Source organism: Arvicanthis niloticus, chromosome 27 (genome assembly GCF_011762505.2).
Source record: "Arvicanthis niloticus isolate mArvNil1 chromosome 27, mArvNil1.pat.X, whole genome shotgun sequence".
Classification (NCBI taxonomy): Eukaryota; Metazoa; Chordata; class Mammalia; order Rodentia; family Muridae; genus Arvicanthis; species Arvicanthis niloticus.
This window is the reverse complement of record NC_133435.1, coordinates 25,196,275-25,203,068: the sequence shown is the minus strand read 5'-3', so window position 1 is coordinate 25,203,068 and position 6,794 is coordinate 25,196,275.

Sequence of the window (6,794 nt, the reverse complement as noted above, 5' to 3'; positions counted from 1 at the left end):
CATTTTTGAACAATGATTACCATAATTAAGATCTATGGTAATGCAAATGATGACCACACACACACACACACACACACACACACACACACACGAATGTACAGATACTCATGTACCATATTCACCCAAATCCACGGGCCACTTGGTTAAGGAAGTGATAGAGAATAAATTAGCCAGCATTGCAATATACTTTCAAATGTTAAAAGTTTTACTTCTTTTGAGGAGACCTTTAAACAATTATTCAGCGTCACTAGAATCATTTCCCATAAGGACCCCACCCAGGATTTGCTTATATACAATGGTGTATATTCAGGGAAAGTGAAACACTGGGTACTAACGAGGGCACCACAGTTTGTACGTTCAGGAGTGACTGTTACCACACCAAGTTTTACTGTGTATCCTCTGGTCACCTAGGGAACTGCTTCATTCATAAACAGTAAAATTTTTGATTCTTGAGGAGCATGTCTGGTCTGCTCTTTCCTTAAGACTCATGCAGAAATCTCTAAGATAGGGCAGCCAGAGTGATTTACAAAAGGTAACACACACACCCCATTTCCCCTCCTTTCTCCCTGTTCCTTCTCTTCATGAGACAGGATTTTGCCATGTTGCCCAGGCCAGTCTCCAACTCCTGGGTTCCACGTGATCCACCTCCTCACTGAGCAGAACTGCAAGCAAGCCTCACTGACTGCCTGCCCAGAACTCCTTCCCTTTCTCCGCACCCCCTCCTTCTCCCTCTCCCTCTCCCTTCCTCATTCGCCTCCCCCTCTCCCTTCCTCTCCTCCTCCCCTTCCACTCTTCCTTCCCCTTCTCCCTCTCCTCCCCTCCCCCTTCCCCCTCTCCCTTTCCTCCCCTCCCCCCTCTCCCTTTCCCTCCTCCCCCCTTCCTCTGGCCTCTCATCCAGGAGCTAGGCTATGAAGGCTGGGAGCCTTTCATTGCTCCAACCCAGTCAGCTACAGGAATAGAAAATAAATGTATCAGACCCAGGCAGACATTATAGTAGTGTGATTTTCTGGTTGTGTATCTATGGTCATAATAGTCAAACTGACTCCCATAGGTTAGGTCTGTGTTCTACTTTAGATTTCTTGGTTTGCAAGTGAGAGGAATGGGGTATTGGGTAGAGTTCAGTTCCAGCTAGAATATACTATGGGTTATCAATAATTTCCACACTTCTTTGAATAAACAGTCTGGACCTTTAAATTAGCTATTGCCTAGTTAGGAAAGAGTGGTTTGAAGAAACCAGAAGGGCTGTCCAAGTAATACTCTTTGTAGAGACTGCAGCCGGAGGATATTTTCTTTCTTTCTTTCTTTCTTTCTTTCTTTCTTTCTTTCTTTCTTCTTTCAATATTTATTTATTTCCTTCTTTATTTATTTCCTTCTTTTTTTCTTTAGCATCTTTTGACTAAGCTAAAACCACTTTTCAACTTCTAAAAGAAAGAATGCAACAACTCTTTCTCTAGAATGCTTTGCCTTAACCAGGTATGAGGTGCACGCCTCTAATCCTAGCCTTGAAATACAGTGACTGAGTGAGTTCAAGGTCAGCCCGGTCTACATAGAGAGTTCTAGGTCAGCTAGGGCTACATAGAGAGTTCTAGGTCAGCTAGGGCTACATAGAGAGTTCTAGGTCAGCTAAGGCTACATAGCGAGACCCTGTTTCAATAAACGAACAAATAAATATTATGTATTCATTTTTCTTGGAAGAACAAAAACTACCATCTTAACCAAACTTAAGCAAGTATTCTCACATGCTACTGTTGGCAGCATCTTTCAAAGTTTGTATGTACTCTCCAGATAGTTACCTGACTAGGTCTTTCTCCTTTCCAATCACATGGAAAAAAAAATATCACCTGAGCGTACACACCTAGTTTGAGAAGGCATCTTAAGAGTCCTTCTCTGAACAAAGGCTTTGGGGTAGGTTGGTGAATAGACAACATGGTGAAGTCAGTAGTCTCCTGTCAGCTTAGAGCCTGTCACTGCTATTCACTTCCTTTTTCCATTTGATAAGAAGAATTTCCCAGGTGACAACTCAACACTTCTCTTCTTCCTACCCCCTCCTCCGTCTTCCTTAATGCTTTCCTTTTTGCCCTGGTTTGCCTCTCTGGATACAAATAAACCATTCAGAGTGCTAGATAGACCTATCTGAGGAGCAGACATGATTTTCTTCCTTCTCCTTCTTCACAGATGGGAAAAGCCCATGACTTTCCACCCAATGTCCCACAGTACCCTGCTGAGACTCTGGACACTGCACTCACCCTACGTGCACACAATATGTTCTTTGACATGATTAGAAATAGATAGTACCTGTAACAACAATCTGCCACATACTGCTATTGTCTGTGACCTTACGCTGTGTTGCAGATGGCTCTGTAGTGAAGGAGGGCCTGAGATAAACTGTGAGTTATAACTTTTGCATCCATATGAAGATGTCTCATCTTCTACAGCTGACCATCTAGAGTAGTGATTTTTCCCTCGGTTGGATCTTGTGCTCTGAGATAATTTGGCAGTATTTTGAGGAATTGGTACACGACTTTGTGCAGAAGCTCAAACAGGAACAGTCACTAGGTTAGTTCAAAAGCCTAGGAACTGAGGTATATTGAGAAAGATATAGCTGACTTCATTGAGTTCATTCAGGTTACAGAAGGTCTCTTTACATCTGATGCCACAAATGTTGAAGAGGGCAGTGACCAATTCTGACGGTCACCCCTTTGTAGAGAAACCAACGGATTCTAAAGACAAGGGAAGAGATCTAATCCTCTTCTGCTCTCTTTGGCTTTCTTCTCTCACAGAAGGCCCTGCCCACCCTTCTCAACCTGTTCAGCCTGCTCCTATAGCCATGGGCAATTTTACTGCCATGGTGGCTGCCAACTTGGCTGGTTGGGAAGCCAGGCCTAGAGGTGATTGACGGTCATGACAACAGCATGGTCTGAGGGCCTTACAGGTCAGCTCCTAGCTCTTCCCACAAGACAACCTTGTTGCTTTTTGTCTTCATCTGTTTTAACAAGAGTATGGGAGACTAGATGGCTTAAAAACACGTAACAGAGCTACACAGCCCCAGAGTCTGGGGAGTCTGAGATCTACACACCTTATGGCTATGCTCTTATTTTTTACATGGTGTCAGGGGCGAGGAGGGAATCAGGTCTTTTTTATCCCTTCTTATAAGAACACCGATTCATGAGGAATCCATCCCCAAGGTCTACTTACTCCTCAGAGTTCCATTACCAGATACCACTACGCTGGAATTTAGGGTTTCAATGTGAACTTTGAGACAACATACATGTGAAGTCCACAACAAACTTCTTGAAAAACTGTATGGCATCCCTGAGAACCTGGTTAGCCAAACATGATGTGTATTGTTCTTGGAACGTATCCTCTGAGTCGGAAAGGGAGACAGGAATGATGGGAACCACACAGCCCTTTAAAGCCAGGGTTAAGACAGCTTTTGTAGGAAAAAAAAATTCTGATTGTCTCCTCATATCAAGGGGAGGCCTTACCTTCCAGTTTTATGAGTCACAGACCCTCAAAAATACAAACCTCACCAAGGACTTGCATCTCCACGAGCAGAGATTTGGCTCAAGTGAAGCTCTGGGGCAAAGGTTTAGTCTGCTTCCAGGTGGGAGGGCCTCTGGGATGGCGTGTACACTGCCTCAGGTGATGCACCCTAAGCCCTTATCTACATCTTTGCCTACATCCTGGTCCTAGCATGATGCACATTTAAGAGCGATGCCTCAGCGAAGCTAGGCCTTGGCTTACAACCAGTGCAAGGTCATTAACAGTGAACCTGTTTCTTAAGTACAAGGAAGCCTTCACCTGAACCTCTTCTGAGGTCTAAGCTGAGGACAGAGCATCACGTCTTCCTTACAGGTGATGCTTAGGGATAGTAACTGGATCAATGAAGTAGCTGATATTCTTCTCAAATAGGAGAGGCCTGGAAGGGTCCAGATGCCATGGTCAAGGAAAAGGGAGTCTGGGGTGTTGGGGCTTCCAAATGTGAGGTTTAAATTAATAAAGTGACAGCAAGCGAACCTGAAGAAGCAGGACCGTAGAAGGCTACCATGATGGGGCGGGGCCAAACAGACTGCACACCCCCAGCCAGCCTGGGTGATGGGTGGAATCAGTCAGCTTCCTGAGCTTTTTATTGCCCTGTCAGGCAGCAATGAGTGCACGCAGGGCTCTTCTAGAACTACTAGCTTTACGACAGCTGCCAGCTGCGAGCATGGGTTCTCCCCAGGACCAGCTTCTCAGCTCTGAGAGACTGGGAAGTGAAGAATGACACCATGGTGCTGGCCAGAGGCATAGGCTTTTAGGAACTGTGTCTGGGTTTCAGTGGCTCATAAATAGCAACTGTGGGACTATCCCCAGCAGGGGACTTAGGGGCATTGCCTTTCATATAGACTCACACTCATTTTGGGAGCAGCCAAGAGACTGAAAGGAGAGATTTTCGCCTCCAACAGTGAATTATCTCTGAGCCCAGCTAGTCATGTGTGAGGAAGGATGTGAACACTGCAGGCATGCACAGCACTCGTGTGTGGAGCTGCAGAGGGAAGCTGGCTGGCTTGGTCACTCAGCTCACTGGCAGGTGACAGGCATGCTGTTACAGTCTCAGTTCCTCTGGCTCAGTTTTTGCAGCCCCCACCCCTTAAATAAGCGCAATCTCAGTTTAACAGTCTTTCATAAATATTAAATTAATGGCAATTTCGCTATTTGCTTAGATACAGCATGAGGGGAAGAGTTTTATATGCACATGTACACAATGTTTTTTGCCTTCTGAGAAGAGAGCTAAGTTGCTTTGCCAACTTCCCAAAGAAGCTGAGGTTTGTCTTTTTTTAGTGAACCTCACCCAAACTCTCGAATGCCAGAAGAAGTTCATCTTGCCAGGCCCTGAACTGAGACAGACTGAAGCCTGAGCAGGTGGTAGCCTATCTAGGTCTCTCTTAGATAAGGAGTTGACCTTCAACTTGGTTCTTACCAGGGATGAGAGTAACAGAGATACTGCCTCAGTTGAGACAGAGCTCAAAGAGTGAAAAGTCAAGAGGCTGGGTTTCAGCTTTAGAAAACTCCCAGAGTCCTCTGCTTTCTCTGATCCTGCAGCAAAAGGGATGATCAGATAGCTAAGGGAGAAGTTACCCAGGTACTCCTTCCATAGACTCCTTATGACCGGGGCTGGTGACCCAAGTTATTCATGGGCAGTAGATTGTGGGAGACTCAGAAGTCTTACTGATGTTATCCAGAGACACCAAAGGTGGCCTAAACCATGTAAGGCCCAGGGTTTCCTCTTCAGAAGGGATACACATTATCTCATCATGCTAAATTCATCCACCCTGGAAGAAGTGACTCTTCAAATGGACCCTTTGGTAGGAACCTGGTGCTGTTCTCAACGTTCAGGGCTGTCCCATAAGGTGCTGGGGCACCAGGGACACCCAGTCTCAGTCACAATCTTTTATTTTGTATATTCCCTTAATTCTCTTTGGTGACTTACCTGTGTTGATCAGGTAACTGGCTGTCTGTTATAAAGCTGACTTGCTATTCCATACTCTGTCGCCTTCCTATGAAAGATTTGCAATTATGAAAACAAATCTGCAACTGTTTTATAGGTTTTCACTATTAAGATAGGAAATCTGAAGCAGATACTCAGTAATGAATAAAGTCAAGAACATCAAGCATGATTGATGTGAGTTGACCCCACTGGCCGGCTTCACTGACTTTTCATTTAAATGACCAATGAGTGATATATCATAGCGTAGTTTAAAGTTTCAAATATGTTTTCAGACAAAAATATTCCAAGAATGCAAGTCAGGTATATTTCTCAGATAAATAACAGCCATAGAATTACGTACAAGGAAACTCCCTTCTCAGGTTTCCCTAAGTTGAAATTCAGGGGCCATCATTAATCATTCACTGGGGTCGGTCCTCCAGTCAATGGAAGTTGAAGAGAACTGTTGCCTAATTCCTCCAGGCAAGGGATCATGGGGTCTGAGAGGACAACTGGGCAGTCCTGGTGTTCAGACTCAATTCATCCTTGCCTGGAGTTCAAGTGTGATGTGTGTGTGTGTGTGTGTGTGTGTGTGTGTGTGTGTGTGTGTGTGTGTTCGAGGGCGTTCATCTGTTTCATCTGTTCCAACACAGACACGGAGTTTTCCTGATGAAAAAGCTGGACACATCGTGCACTGACAGAATTTCTTACAGGGCAGCCTCTGAGTCCTGGCATAATGATTCGGGGTGGCTTTCTAATGGAGAAATAAACGCACACCTTAGTTCATTAATACATCATAACAGCAAGAAACCCATCGTCTGTCCCACCTGGGCCACCCCAAAGCCTTCCCAAGTTCTGCTGCCAATCAGTTTTTGGTTCCCTTCTGGAAAGTGGTTCCCAGGCTCCAGATGGCAGGGGCCAGCAACCTGGAAAGCGGGTGCTGGGTGAAGAGTGAGTTGCCCGGGACACATGTGACCACGGAAGACGGGAACCCATGCCCACGCTGCCGGCCGGCCGTGCCCCTTGCGTGGAGAGCGGCGCTCGCGGAGCCGATTCCGGAGCCGCTGGCTCGGGCATGGGGCGGGGTGACCGGCTGGACCCTGAGAACCACTGGGTTCCGTGGCCCGTGAGTGGTGGCAGCCAGCGTCTCGGGGGTGGGGGCAGCTTCTGAGGGCAAGACACCTCCTCCCACTCCCGGGATAGCTTCTCCCTCCTCCTTCACACCCCCGCCCCCGGGACCGCGGCGCTCCCTCCCCGCACCGGCCAGTGAGTACACAAAGCGGCGGGTGAGGGGAAGCTTCGCAGGCGTGCACGGAGCAGTGAGATCACT